Genomic DNA, 15,287 nt, shown 5'->3' on the forward strand with positions numbered 1-15,287 from the left:
AAAATTAAAAATCCTGTACACAATATTTAAAATTCTATAAAAATCAGCATATTTTATTTGTCAAAAAACAAAATATAATCAGGCTCCCACTGGCAGTCCAGATAGCTGGGTCTCCTACTGAGGTATGGGCAGGACGTGGTAAGACAGCACCTTATTTTTTCCTAGTGCAGACAAGGCCAGTGAAAAACTACCAGTGCCTGTACTGCTAAATATCAAAACCTGCAGTTCACAGCAAGGGATTATCCTTCTATTTCACCACCTAATGCCAGCTGGCATCTTCTTATCTTTTGAGTAAACAATAAAACACAGTTTTCAAGTCACTATCTTCACTCCTTCCCCCACTATATACAGGTTCCATTTTTTCCCTTTTAGCTTTCATCTTTCCTAAGCCTTAAGAAAGCAAAAGTCACTCTATAATGTAAAATAACCTATGTAATACCTTCTATCATTGCAATTGCAATGTGTGTGCGCAAAGCAGGGCTGAGCAAAATATGGCCTGGGGGCTGGATCGAGCCTGTGGACCACCATTCCAGGTGCCTCAGGCACACAGCTGACATCGTTTAAAGTGCAGTCGGTGCGGCTCTCTGCTCTGCAGGGAGGGGGAGTCTTCATGTGACCTCCCAGCCCCCAGCCCAATCCTCAGCTCCTATTGGCTGGAAACAATTGCCCAATAGGAATTGATCCCCACCAATCTCTCAGCTTCTATTGGCTGGAAAAAACAGCCAATAGGAGCTGAGAGATTGGCCTGGGGGTTGGAGGCAGCACAAGCCTCTTCCCCTTCCCAGAGCTGAGAGCCATGTGGAGGTAACAAGCCTGCAGTTTAAAGTGATTTGGGGATACAGTAGGCAGCGAGCCCAGCCTGCCTTGGGGGGTGCTGCAGGGCTGCTGGCTTAAGTAAGTCTCTTGCAAGCAGAGCCTGCCTCTGACACCCCGTCCCTCCCACATACCAACTTCCTCCCCCAGGTCACCATCCAAACCCTCTGCACCCCCCTGTCCCAGATCACAATTCCTTCCCAGACCCTGAATCCCTCCTACACCCCTCTCTCAGGCCAGCATCCTCTCCTGCACCCATATCCTTCCCTGACCCTACACCCCAATCCTCTGACCCAGGTCACAATCCCCTCTTTTATCCAAACTCCCTCTCAGACCTCACACTGTCTCCTGTACCCCATGCGCCCTTCTGCATCCAACCTCCACCATCGACCCTGCATCTCCTCCACAGAGAAGTGCGGCTCTTGACCACTTCACAAAATTTTGAAGTGGCCCCCCCACCAAAAATTATTACCCATCCCCCCAGCCACATTATTCTGAAAATGTAAATAATATAGTGGCTACTGATATAGCCAACTAGCAACACTCAACTGGCCAAATAGCTACATGTAGCTAGTGGCTAACACATTGGACACCTCGGCTCTAGCTGATCTATCCCTGCTGAAGGTTAAAAGGCAAACCTCGGCTCTGCTTCTGGATGAGAACAGGGGACACCCCACTCCTTATGCAGCCAAACTTTGTGCTGCGTTGGTTCAAGCAGCACAGTTTGAGGAGTGGTTTGGGAGAGTGTCATACCGCACTGGAATGAGGAATCAGCAGCCCTGCCATGGAATCTCTATGAGAAAATTAATAAATACCTCAGGAAAAGCTTCAAGACCATCTCTCATCATCTGTATATCAATGCCCTCTTCGGACAGAATGCAGACCCAGAGCGACCTTAGCCAGCTCACAGAAATATAGCCTCCTGGTGCCCCATACCACCATCCCCATGCTCTTCCCAGCCACAAGAGCAACTTCCCACCCCACGGCAATACACAGCAACTTACTGCCCCATGCCACCACCGCCCTCCTTTCCTGGCTGCAATAGAGTAACAGTGTCCAGTTGCTGAGACTCCGCATGAGCCTCAGGACTTGAGAACAATTCTTGGCTTCCTGACTCAAAGGCTGATCCCTCAGTGAGCCCCATCTCCTCCTTGTCCGCTTCCTCCTCTTCATCAAGAACATCTGCATCTAGGTTATGTCCCGTTTCTGACTGTGTGCTGTGGGAAGTATCCACGGTCTCCTTGCCTGTGGACATGGGGTCCCCACCTAGGATTGTGTCCAGTTCTTTATAAAAATGGCATGTTTTGAGGGCAACACTAGACTGGTTGTTTGCATCCTTCACCTTGTAGTATGCCTGCAGGAGTTCTTTTATCTTGGCTCTGCACTGTAGGGAGTCCCTTTGCACAAAGGGCTCAGGAAATGTGACCTTACGTGTCCCAGCTCCTATGGGTGGGTCACTCACAGCTGTGGCTGCACTGATTCTTCACCCCACACACTGATAAGATCCAAAAGTTCCTGGATGTTCCAAGCAGAAGAGTGTCTTGAGTGACAGCCTCCCATTTCACTGAGAAGAAGCCATGTGGACCACTACACAATAAGCCAGACACCAGGAAATGGATTTTAAAGTTCCCAGGATTTTCAGGCAGAAGGCACACATCTGTTTACCTGTTTACGAGGCTGCAAGAGCAGCAGAGTTCAAAGTGCTCATCAGCGTGGCTAACTGGGCACTGTGGGAAACATCCTGGATTTCAATAAACTTGGAAGGAGGAGGGAAAACTCATTGTAGTACAAACTACAGTAAAACTCCATTAGTCCGGCATCCAATGCTCCGGGACTCCTGATGGTCCGGCACCATCAGGAACCCAGAAGTGCTGGGGCAGCCGGACAGGCTTCCCCCATTCAGCTGCTGCTGAAACTGACCAGCAGCTGAATCGGGGAAGCCGGGAGCAGAACAGCTGGGGTGCTGCCGGGTTGGTCCGCAGCGCCAAAGGACGGTGCTGCAGGACCAACCCGGCAGGACTCCACCTGCTCTGCCCCAGAGGTCCCTGATTCAGCCGCTGCTGAAACAGATCAGCGGCTGATTCCAGGAAGCCCAGGGCAGGGCAGAGCAGCTCTGCCCCAGGCTTCCTGGAATCAGCCGCTGATCTGTTTCAGCAGCGGCTGACTTGGGGACCCCTGGGGCAGAGCAGCTGGGGTGCTGCCGGGTTGGTCCCACAGCGCCTAGGGGCGGCGCTGCGGGACCAACCCGGCAGCACCCCAGTTTCTTTGCCCCAGGCGTCGGGATTCAGTCGCTGCTGAAACTGACCAGCAGCGTCAGTTTCACCAGCAGGCTGAATCCGGACGCCTGGGGCAGAGCAGCTGGGGTGCTGCGGGGTTGGTCTCGTAGCGCCGCCCCTCGGCGCTGCGGGACCAACCCGGCAGGACCCCAGCTGCTCTGCCCCAGGGGTCCCCGCCGATTCAGCCACTGCTGAAACAGAATGAAGCCCGGGGCAGAGCTGCTCTGCCCCGGGCTTCCTGGAATCAGCCGCTGATCTGTTTCAGCAGAGGCTGAATCGGGGACCCCTGGGGCAGAGCAGGTGGGGTCCTGCCAGGTTTGTTCCGCAGCGCCGTCCTTTGGCGCTGCGGGACCAACACGGCAGCACTCCAGCTGCTCTGCCCCAGGCGTCCCCAAGAGCAGTTGGAGTGCTGCTGGGTTGGTGCCGTAGCGCCGCCCCTTGGAACTGCGGGACCAACCCGGCAGCACCCCAGCTGCTCTATTGCAGGCATTCCCGATTCAGCTGCTGCTGAAACTGACCAGCAGCAGCTGAATCAGGGACGCCTGGGGCAGAGCCGGACTATCATAAGGGGGGGCTATGAGGGGCCTGGGGTGGCATCCCCTCCCACTCCACTCCAGACCCCTCATAGCCCCCCCTTCTGATAGTCCGGCATATCTGATAATCCGGCACCCTCTGGGTCCTAAAGGTGCCAGATTATCGGAGGTTTACTGTATATGATTGTCAACAATAAAATGGGGGGGAGGGGACAAAAGTCCCTCACAGATCTGGAAGTTTTTGTTACCTAACCTGGGCTTTGTTATGACTTTTGTTACACTGCAATGGGAATGTTCTCCGGGTTTTGTCACCAAAAAGGGGTTTTTGGAAAAAACAACTTGTTAGTGTAGACAAGCCCTCATTAACAAAGCCAGAAAACCCTTCATACAGCTGCTTATCCATTCCAAACTATGTCTGGTCTCTTGCTTTCCTCCCCATCCCCACAAGAAAACCATATGGAAATGAAGTAAGCCAAGCCACTAATCAGAGTCCAATCAAAATTCATTTCCTTCAAAATATAAAATATAAATATATGTATACAGTAGGAAAAGGGGCTGAGGTTCTCTATCATAAAAACGAGAAAAACTGTTTTAGAATATGTGGGTTACTTCTAATCATTGCCAACATTTTAAGTGAGCAATTTTTTTAAAACAGTTTTTGGTTTGTTTGGGTTTTGGTTTGGGGTTTGTTTGGTTTTTTTTTTTTTTTTTCAAACTATAGGCATGAATTTTCCACTGTTAAACTTAACTGCAGAAATTATGCACTTATGTACTTCTATACTTAAGTAGCAGCAGCTTTATGTATGCTAAAAGATTTAAGAATATATGCCATAACTAGAAACCTCACTTCTTTAAGGGCCCAATCTTGCAACATTTAAGCAACTCCTTAACCAGTTCCACTGAAGTCACATCAGAAAAGTAGCTCACACATGTAAATGTTTGTAAGACTGTTATCTTAATAAATACTTAGCTTTTATCTAATACTTTTCATTAATAGATCTCAAAGTGCTTTGCAAATGGAAGGAAGGAAACTGAGGCACAAGGCATTAAGATAATTAGCCCCACGTCACCCAGTAGACCAGTGGCAGAGCTGACAAAAGAATTCAAGTCTCAATAACGGTCACATAAATTGCTAAAAAATGAGCAAGAATTGTAGAAATCTGTGCACAAAGCTTTTTTTCCTGAGAATTCAACATACAATTCCTTTTAAACCCATCTGCATTCCCTGCAGAGTAAAGCTCCCTTTATAGTCAGTAGATGCCAAGAATGCAAGATGAAGCACATTTACCATTTTATACATATTCTGGATACTGTGTGTCATGGTACCTATACAATTTCATGCACGTTTCTGCCAAAATCCAGTTGTCCTGACTTACTCATCATTTCCTGAAACATAATCAAGAACAGCAATTCTACAAATGCCTTTTTACTAAAAATTAGATGTACAGATAGTCCTTTTCGTAATCCTTTTGTTACTTATTTTTAATCTAGGGTGCCAACATGCTCATAAAGCCCAAACTCTGTTCTCCTTTATTGACTACTGGGGGCTGGTACAATGTTACAGATTAGTTAAAAATATTCACCATAAAATAAATGTATTTCTTCTTTTAAATGTGCAAAACAACAAAAGGCAGAATGTGTCCACGATTTCACAGCTAGCAGCAATTCTTAAAGTCAGAGCCATGCAGTTAACTATACCTCATGCATTTCTTTTCTTTTAGATTGTCTTCCTTCCTTTTATTTCTGTGAGAGATCTCCCAAAATTAGGAATGCTAAACATGCTCTGCCCTCTTCCTGATCCATATTCAATTCTGATAACCAAAAATGCACTGGGTTAAAGCACATAATCAGAATTTAAAAACAGACAGAGTGCCCCTGCAACCCAAGTAGAAGATTCATATTTACCATTTGTTTCAGAATACTCTGAATTCATTGTTAGGTGAAAGCTGTGCCTCAGAACACCATAAAATAGGTCGCCTCAACTGACTAAAAAATAGTGGGTTTATAATGAGAATTCTTTTTAAGCAAAAGAGAACCCCAAAACAAACAAAAAAAAACAAATGAAATCCACAGAGCAATTCAAACTTCCTGCAGCCAACAGCAAGTTGAATAGTGGATGGAAAACACTAGTATGATCATTATGTGATGCATGCTACCACAAATCACAATGAGTCATTTATTGTGCTTCTTTACAGGATTTGTTGCAACGTGAAGCCAACTGTTAACAATAGATATAATTTCAGTGACTGATTACACTTATCAAAGATTGGTATTCAATTTGTAACAAACCCACACAAATTTCCCCTCTCCCCCAAACACACCATTGCACCAATTATCAACTGGCAACATTGGCAACAATGCTTTTGAAACAAGAATCAAGAGTGTTGCACTTTACAACCTAGTCCCAGAGCTTAAAACCAATCAGTAAATTACAGAAACTGTTGATATTATTGATTTAAAGAAAAGAAAACAAACAAAAACAAGACCCCAAAACACCATCCACAGCCAAAGTCTGAAATAGTTTATAGACTGATTTGAAACAAGCAAGCCAGAGCTAAACACGACAGCAAATATTTGTACTGTGCTTCACTTAGCATCACTTTCTCTATCAAAAAGGTGATGCCTACAGAAATATAAAAGTATGATTTCTTTAAAAACCCCAGTAGAATGACAGAAATATTATCAAAACATTAGAAAATCTAAATTTTCAACCATAAGATAATTAGCGGTATGTTTCAGGAAGGTGAAAAGAGAAAGAGCTCTTGACTTTTGCCTACAGTTCAATAGTTTAGCACCAAAGAGAGTCTCATATTTCATTTAGCAATTTTACCAACAACCACCTTCCTTTTCTTAATTCAAAATTTCAGATCTGTGGTTTGAGAGGGTTAGATTTTATGCACATTTTATTCAATGAAATAAAAAGTTCAGAATATCCACAAGCATAATCAATACCAAACCTTTTGGTTTGTTCCCAAGCTCACTAAAGAAGGCATTCTATTTTACCTTCCATATTCTTATTAAATGAACAAATTACCATGACTTCAACAGAAGGATTTCTTCACTATTGGATCAAGTTAGATTAAATGCAACTGTTTTCTATACCATATAGTATATATCACATAGTACTTTACACAGCAAATGTCCAATCAATGGAAGAATTTTTACTGATTTCCATGGCCAATTAATTATGCCCTAATACAATTACAGAATCATAAATTACACTGAGTAATTTTAAAGGGTGACAAAGATTGTGAGGATAGAAACAAGGGAGAAGAAAAAAAGATACAGACACTTGAAACTTGACATTAACTTAAGTTATAATTCAAGGTTCATCCATGCACAAAAATCCTCATCTCAAATGCTGTGATGCTTTTAACTTAAGTTATCTGACCTGTCAGGTTAAACCACAACTGAGCACAACTTGTCAGCTACTAACACAGCCACTCTGTGGTGTGGATACAGGTAGGTCCCTCATTCAGTGCCTTCCTGCATTTCACCTTGGGTTCTCAGAAAGGTCAGATAAGTTTTCCCACAATTCACTGGGAAAACACTAGAGAGCAGCTCAACTTACTGCGGCACTAAATAACACGGAGCGTGCTCCTATAAGTTTTAGCACCACACACTAGAGATGTTAAATTACATTGACTCAGACTCTAAGGTCAGAAGGGACCATTATGATCATCTAGTCTGACCCCCTGCACAACGCAGGCCACAGAATCTCACCCACCCACTCCTGGAATAATCCTCTCATCTATATCTCAGATATTGAAGTCCTCATATGATGGTTTGAAGACCCCAAGATGCACAGAATCCTCCAGCAAGTGATCTGTACCCCATGCTACAGAAGAAGGCGAAAAACCTCCAGGGCCCCAGCACAATCTAGCCTGGAGGAAAATTCCTTCCTGACCCCAAATATAGCAATTAGCTGAACCCTGAGCATGTGGGCAAGACTCACCAGCCACACACCCAGGAAAAAGTTCTCTATAGTAACTCCTATCTTCCCACCATTGGCCTATTTACCACCGATAGTGAAAGGTCAATTAGTTGCCAAGATCATGTTATCTCATCAAACCATCCCCTTCATAAACCCATCTAGCTTAATCTTGAAGCCAGATAGATCTTTTGCCCCCACTACTTCCCTTGGAAGGCTGTTCCAGAACTTCACTCCTCTAATGGTTAGAAACCTTCATCTAATTTTGAGTCTAAACTTCCTGATAGCCAGTTTATATCCATTTGTTCTTGTGTCCACATTGATATTGAGCTTAAAAAATTCCTCTCCCTCCCTGGTATTTATCCCTCTAATATATTTAAAGAGAGCAATCAAGTCTCCCCTCAGCCTTCTTTTGGTTAAGGTAAACAAGCCAAGCTCCTTGAGTCTCCTTTCACAAGACAGGTTTTCCATTCCTCGAATCATCTTAGTAGCGCTTCTTTGTACCTGTTCCAGTTTGAATTCATCCTTCTTAAACATGGGAGACCAGAACTGCACACAGTATTCCAAATGAGGTCTCACCAATGCCTTGTATAACAGCATTAACACCTCCTTATCTCTACTGGAAATACCTCGCCTAATGCATCCCAAGACCATATTAGCCTTTTTCATGGCCATGTCACAATGGCAGCTCTTAGTCATCCTGTGATCAACCAGGACTCCAAGGTCCTTCTCCTCTTCCGTCAATTACATCAACTGATGTGCCCCCAGCTTATAACTAAAATTCTTGTTATTAATCCCTAAGTGCATAACCTTACACTTCTCGCTATTAAATTTCATCCTATTACTATTACTCCAATTTACAAGATCATCCAGATCTTCCTGTATGATATCCCAATCCTTTACTGAATTGGCAATACCTCCCAACTTTGTGTCATCCGCAAACTTTATTATCACACTCCCACTATTGGTGCCAAGCTCAGTGATAAAAAGATTAAATAAAATTGAACTCAAAACTGATCCCTGGGGAACTCCGCTAGTAACCTCCCTCCAACCTGACAGTTCATCTTTCAGTATGACCCACTGAAGTCTCCCCTTTAACCAGTTGCTTATCCACCTCTCAGTTTTCATATTGATCCCCATTTTTTCCAATTTAACCAATAATTCCCCATGAGGTACTGTATCAAATGCCTTACTGAAACAGAGGTAGATTAGATCCACTGCGTTTCCTTTATCTAAAAAATCTGTGACTTTCTCAAAGACTATCAGGTTGGTTTGGCACAATCTACCTTTTGTAAAACCATGTTGTAATTTGTCCCAATTGCCATTAACCTCAATGTCCCTAACTACTTTCTCCTTCAAAAAATTTTCCAAGACCTTGCATACTACAGATGTCAAACTAACAGGCCTGTAGTTACCCGGGACACTTTTTTTTCCCCCTTTCTTAAAAATAGGAACTATATTAGCAATTCTCCAGTCAAATGGTACAACCCCTGAGTTTAGAGATTCATTAAAAATTTTGCTAATGGACTTGCTATTTCATGTGCCAGTTCCTTTAATATTCTTGGATGAAGATTATCTGGGCCCCCCGATTTACTCCCATTAAGCTGTTCGAGTTTGGCTTTTACCTCAGACATGGTAATATCTATCTCCATATCCTTATTCCCATTTGTTATGTTGCCATTATCCCTAAGCTCCTCGTCAGCCTCATTAAAGACTGAAGCAAAGTATTTGTTTAAATATTGGGCCATGCCTAGATTATCCTTAACCTCCACTTCATCATCAGTGATTAGCGGTCCCACTTCTTCATTTTTTGTTTTTTTCCTATTTATATGGCTATAAAACCTTTTACTATTGGTTTTAATTCCCTTTGCACGGTCCAACTCTACATGACTTTTAGCCTTTCTTACTTTGTCCCTACATGCTCTAGCCTCAATAAGGTAGCTTTCTTTGCTGGTCCCTCCCAGCTAATTGAGTGTCCAGGGAGGCAGCAAGGTAGAGGGATCAATTAGTCGAGTAGTGACTCAACTACCCGATAAGCATATTCTTATCAGGTAGTTGGCTACTCAAGTAGTAGCTTACATCCCTACCACACACAAGTGAATTTCATGTTTGTCAAGATGCAGCAGTTCAAGAGAGACTGATGAATATAACTGAAGCCTCTTAGGCATTAATATCATCATCTGCATCAACCCAGATAACTTCACTTCTTCTTGACCAGAAAAGAAGATTCTCTGTTGCCCCACAACAGTTCACTCAGGTCCACAAAAGTCTCCACTAGCATTTGTGATGAGGGAGGTAAGTGAAAAGTGGTCTGACTGTTCCTGTTTGGCTGCTGTTCAGTATCACAAACTGAATAGCCAAGTTGTTTTTATTCAGTCACAGGAAAGCCTGCTTCCGTGAGGGGTGTTAAGTTAAACTTTAAAAGGGGAGGGGGGGGGGGAAAATGTGCCTGGTCACAATTAAAAACAATAAGCAGCCTGAATTCTTATTGAATCTATCATTAAAATACATTTAACACGTATAATATTATTTAAGGAAAGAAAACAAAGACTTCATATTAGAATGTGTTTTAGTAATCGGAAATAAATTACCACCCATTCAAATTTCAGCACAGTACAGATCTATTACTCCCCTTATTTGCTAACTATGTAAGATTTACAATATCTTTTCTTCCCTGAATGACAGGCCTTGGTTACCAACCTGATTGTATTTCATTTGTTATAGAGCTTCCTGTTCCCAGTGAGGGAAGAAAAATCCATGAGTCAAATATTTAGCTCCAGGCAGCAGGCCAGTACAGCAACAGAAAGTTTTACACTTGTGCCAAGATTTCTTGGTTTCTTTTTTAAATGAAAATCGTGACAATTATCTTGATGCTTCTTGATGAATCAGATCTGTCTGTAAGAGAAAAGACTTCTTTTGGTTTGAAATACACTTTTTTGGGGGGCGGTAGGAGCAGCTTATGTACCAATTTTAGAACTAAAGTGCTTGTGTGAAAACATTCGTAACCAGTCAACCCACAGAGACTTTCAGTCAGTAATCCTGAAATGCCAATTGAAAGGAAACTACAGGATTTTGCTAAGTGAATGAATGTAAGGATACTTTTCCAAATATTCAGTGATGGCTTGCTTTTGTTCAACATTTTTTGCATTATGCATTTGATTAACAGTTCCAATCCATGTCAAAGTTTCAAAAAAGAAAAAATCTCACCGCAAATTGAAACTTTAACCGAGAAAGAAAAAAGAAAAAACTTCATCACTTTAACATGCCCTGCCCATTCTGCTTTCCGTCACAATTCTAAGTCCAAGCCTTCTTTTTTAAAATTTATTTTATTCTTTGCTCGTCTGTGCTAGTTTTTTTCCTACATTTTCCCAGAGTTGCTACCACTGGTGCAGCTCTTCCAGTTATAAGCATCAACTGGCTGCTGGTATTTTTTTAACCACTAATTTGCTGAACTCTGTTCAAAGTAGATTCCAAGTCACAGGCTTTGTCTTCTCTAAGAAAAAAATATGCATTTTAACATGTGACATGTTAGCTAACACATTAAATCCTAGCGTACAATGAAGGCAAGTTTTAGCATGTACAACTAGTTGAGGTAAATTATCAATATATTTGAAGCCTTGGGTTTACTTATCCAACTCATGTGTTAAAACTAGAACGTGTCATGCCTATATTATGATAATTACATATTAGCTAATAATACATGCTTGTTTGTTTTTCAAATAAAAAACTTTTTTTTTTCCTTCCAGGAAACAAAGGTTAAGACACCACTGATTACCAACAGTCAGTCTGTGCTGCTACCACTGGCACAGCTGAACTAGTGGCTGTAAATATGGGACATTTTAGGGGAAAATGTCTGTTCAAACAAATCTTAGAAGCTTCAGTCTTATGCTGTATTTGTGTTTTGTTTTTTCTTTACAATTATATGGGAGGTTTCTATACTCAGTGCTTTGTTCTTAATACCCGTAAACCATTCTTTTAGTAAATTAAAAACCAAGATTTGTAATGGCGATACTTTTGTTAATTGTTATGCAGCACACACTTGAAACCCCCACAGCCCAATAAAGGCATAAATCCAGTCACTTTTGTCTTATTTCCAGCTCAGTATAACTGAAATTTAGGACTAATGTCAGGATGACTGCAAAATCAATGGAGACACAATTAGCAAGGAGAAGATGCTCAGTTTTATAATTTTCAGGAGAGTCTTCATGTGTTAATTTCCCTGAAGCAGCAGTGTTTCGGCTTCCAGTTCTAGAGACACAATGCTTCCTCCACAAACCCCTTGTTTACATGGTCACTATACAGAAGCTTCATCTTTTTCAAATGAAGAAAAGAGATTCTGATATTCTTCATCTCTTCCATGTGTGCATGCAGATCATTACAATGCACTCCAGAAAGAACATACCATCCTTAGAAATATTAAACACCATTTGTAGAGTGCCATACACTTTGTGCAAAGATTTTTGTTATAAAAGAATCTGCATTCCCAAAATCAAACAGGGCACACCAACAATTGACTTACATGAACCTCTTTTTATAGAAGACAGACTCACGTGTGCATGGGAACATGGCTTTAAGGGTTACACAAAATTAATACTTGCAATTTTAAAAAAAATCTGACAAATCAAATCGTTTAGTCTTTATAAACTCTACAGAACACTTTTTTTCAACTTCACATTATAAGTTGTACCTTCCAAAGATACTTTTTCCTTTTGCTCCATTCTATTTTCATGTGAATGGAGAGTGAGATGCCTAGATACTCATCTCTTAAACAGAACACATCTGAATCAGCAGGCCTGTCTTCTGACCAACCACTCCTTACCTCCTTATCATTCAAAATTGTATCTTTAATAGATCACTATGGGAAAAAGTAGGGATGTTAAATATAAGTTAATTGAATAGTGGAGTAACCTCATGAATTCTTATCAGTCAGTTTACTATTCTATAGTCCCTAGGGGGCGGGGCTGACAGTAATGTGGAGTGCCAGGCGGAAACTAGTCTGTGAGGGGAGCCAGTTTAAAAACTAACTCCTCTTGCAGACTGGCTGCTTGTTGCCCTGTGCTGTTGCCTCTGATAAAAAGACAGCAGAGCGGGGTGGCAGGTCCTGTCTGGGGAGTGGGTCTTGAGCTCCCAGACCCAGCACAAACCAGAATTGAGCTGGGCTGCCTGCCCGCCTGGCTCCTAATACACTTTAAATGCAGAGCCACAGCAGGGGTAGGTCCCAGACCTGGCATGAGCCAGAACTGACCTGGGTTGGGTCTCAGACCTGACCATGAGCCAGCTTGCTAAAAAATTTACTGGTGGGGGGGGAGGGGGAGAGCAGTGTGTAGTCTATAGCATTAACCTATACGCTTTTGCTTATCGGTTAATTGACTACACTATTACATTCCTAGAAAAAAAGTGCCCACTAGTCATCTCCCCCGCCAACAAACATTCTTACTATATATATATATATCAAATAAAAAAACAACAGGAGACTGAGATTTTTTTCATCTTGTTTAGGGGCTAGAACAAGAGCAAACAAATGGAACCACTGACAGTTCAACTTCAGACCCTTGTTTTGCTTTGTTAATATATAGTAATCTACCTTTATTTCCCTATGCAGCTGGTATTATTTCAACCTTTTAACCAAATCTGCAAACAGATCTACCTGCAATTATCCTTCCTATATTTTTACCATAACAGTTTTTAAACCCACACCACTACAAAATTAGGAGAGTACAATAATTTTTGAAATGGAAACAATTTCATTTCTTTTAATATACTATTTATTAAGAATTTGGTTTCAGTCCATTTTGTCTATCTAGGACTTTTGAGTTCAGAAAAAGGGAAATCTTCAAGCTGTTTTTAAGTACGCACAAAGTAATCTGTTTTGCTAGTAATGTTTCTTCAGTCTTGGGACATGTTGCTACTTTGAGGTTTTCCTTCAATTGGAGCTATACAGTACTGATTCCCAGAACCATATTTCATACAGTCACCAATAGGGGATGACATGAAAGAAAAAATTCAAACATAGTATATTATTAATGTATTATATTATTAGTGGTTGAGGTATTCCTTCTATTAGTTTTAAGTAAATTCTTACACTATAATTAACTATATTATTACATTTGACCTTCCTGAGACCTCTTATTGCCATGTTCATGTGTTCGTATTTCATATAGTAAACAGCCTGCAGCAGATATGTGCAAGTAAAAAAGGTCCATGTCATTATTTCACTTTTATGCCTTTACTGGCACCTGTAGGAATAGGGAGAAGAATATAATTTGCCAATTTAACCACATTTCCTGCATCATTTCCTGGAAGAGTCCAAACTGTACTTTGGCAGGTATGTTTGGAACACCTCAAAGGACTTATTGGATATCTATCCTGAAAACACTTCCCAGGAACTCTTGAAAAGGAAAATAAGCATAATAATACCCCAAACTTAGGAGCATGAACTGTTCATCACAAGGGTCAGGAAGGTAACATTTCACCACTAAGGTATAATAGTCAGTATTATTTGACTTCACCTGTCTGTGAAGAACCTTAAATAGGCCTGAGGCAGAAGACTGAACTTCGTAGACAACACGTCTGACTGGATATATCAAAACTCAACACTCATTTACTATGCACAGCATCATTTGCTGTTTTTAACTGTAAAGCTCCAAAGCCCAAGTCAACCACTCATCTTTTGGCTGTACTCCATGGCTGTGACTACACTGGCCACTTATTCCGGAAAATCAGCCGCTTTTCCGGAATAACTTGCCAGCTGTCTACACTGGCCCCTTGAATTTCCGGAAAAGCACTGACGATCTACTGATGACTGTAAAATCATCAGTGCTTTTCTGGAAAAACTATGCTGCTCCCGTTCAGGCACAAGTCCTTTTCCGGAAAACTGTTCCGGAAAAGGGCTAGTGTAGACAGCACAGATTTCTTTTCCGCAAAAAAGCCCCGATCGCGAAAATGACGATTGGGGCTTTTTTGCGGAAAAGCGTGTCTACATTGGCATGGACGCTTTTCCGGAAAAAGTGTTTTTCCGGAAAAGCATCCTGTCAATGTAGACGCGCTTTTTCCAGAAATACTTATAACGGAAAACTGTTCCGTTTTAAGCATTTCTGGGAAAGGGTGCCAGTGTAGACATAGCCCATAAGTGTTCGCTTTTGGGGAAAAGGGCAAGGAAATCTAACTCCCACACTCACCATCACAGCTGTTGCCCCCTTGACCTGGTCTGAACTAAACATTATTCTTTTCTTGGTCACTATTTTCCAAGTTCTGTGTGTCTTCAATACTTGACCTCTTTCAACAGCTCTCATTCTTATTGTTTTCCAGCTTACATCTAGTTACTTTTTTTAGTCTTCAGTCTCCCACCCTTTTTGCTGCCTGTCTGCTAGAAGCGCTAACCCTCCTTCCCTTCATCAATATGCCATAGTTTCTTTTTCTCAAGTTTTCCATCTAGTGTACATCAGACTCCTTGTTTCTTTCTCATCCTGTGGTTTGTCCCTGTAGTATCAGGAATGGACATTCCTCCACATTTTCTTTCTATCTTGAACTGCATCACAATCAAGCTCCTTTTCCTCAGCCTCAAAATACTATTTAATCTCAACCCAACCTACATCTATAAACTTGTCTCCTTCAACTCCTCGTTTCCAGTCCTCTCAATCCTCTCTTCTTTTTGTCTCAATACTTCGTGCCCACTGTCAAGAATTTAGGTTAGAAAAGAGGGCGGAGTGAGCAAAGAATGGGTAACTCTGAGTA

General features: G+C 41.9%; 1 protein-coding gene across 6 annotated transcripts in view; it reads right to left on the reverse strand.

Moving 5' to 3' along the window:
* NHSL1 (NHS like 1) overlaps nt 1–15,287 on the reverse strand; it is a 261,028-nt gene that overhangs the window by 211,591 nt on the left and 34,150 nt on the right. Inside the window, exon 1 of one of the 6 annotated variants that reach the window (XM_075924289.2) lies at nt 10,254–10,756. The exons of the other annotated variants lie outside the window; for them this stretch is intronic. The gene's annotated coding sequence lies outside the window, so the exon portion shown is untranslated. Of the gene's footprint in view, nt 1–10,253; nt 10,757–15,287 lie in introns of those variants that run through there. 6 annotated transcript variants of the gene reach the window in all.

The sequence above is a fragment of the Pelodiscus sinensis genome, chromosome 3 (genome assembly GCF_052426305.1).
Source record: "Pelodiscus sinensis isolate ZL-2025 chromosome 3, ASM5242630v1, whole genome shotgun sequence".
Classification (NCBI taxonomy): domain Eukaryota; kingdom Metazoa; phylum Chordata; order Testudines; family Trionychidae; genus Pelodiscus; species Pelodiscus sinensis.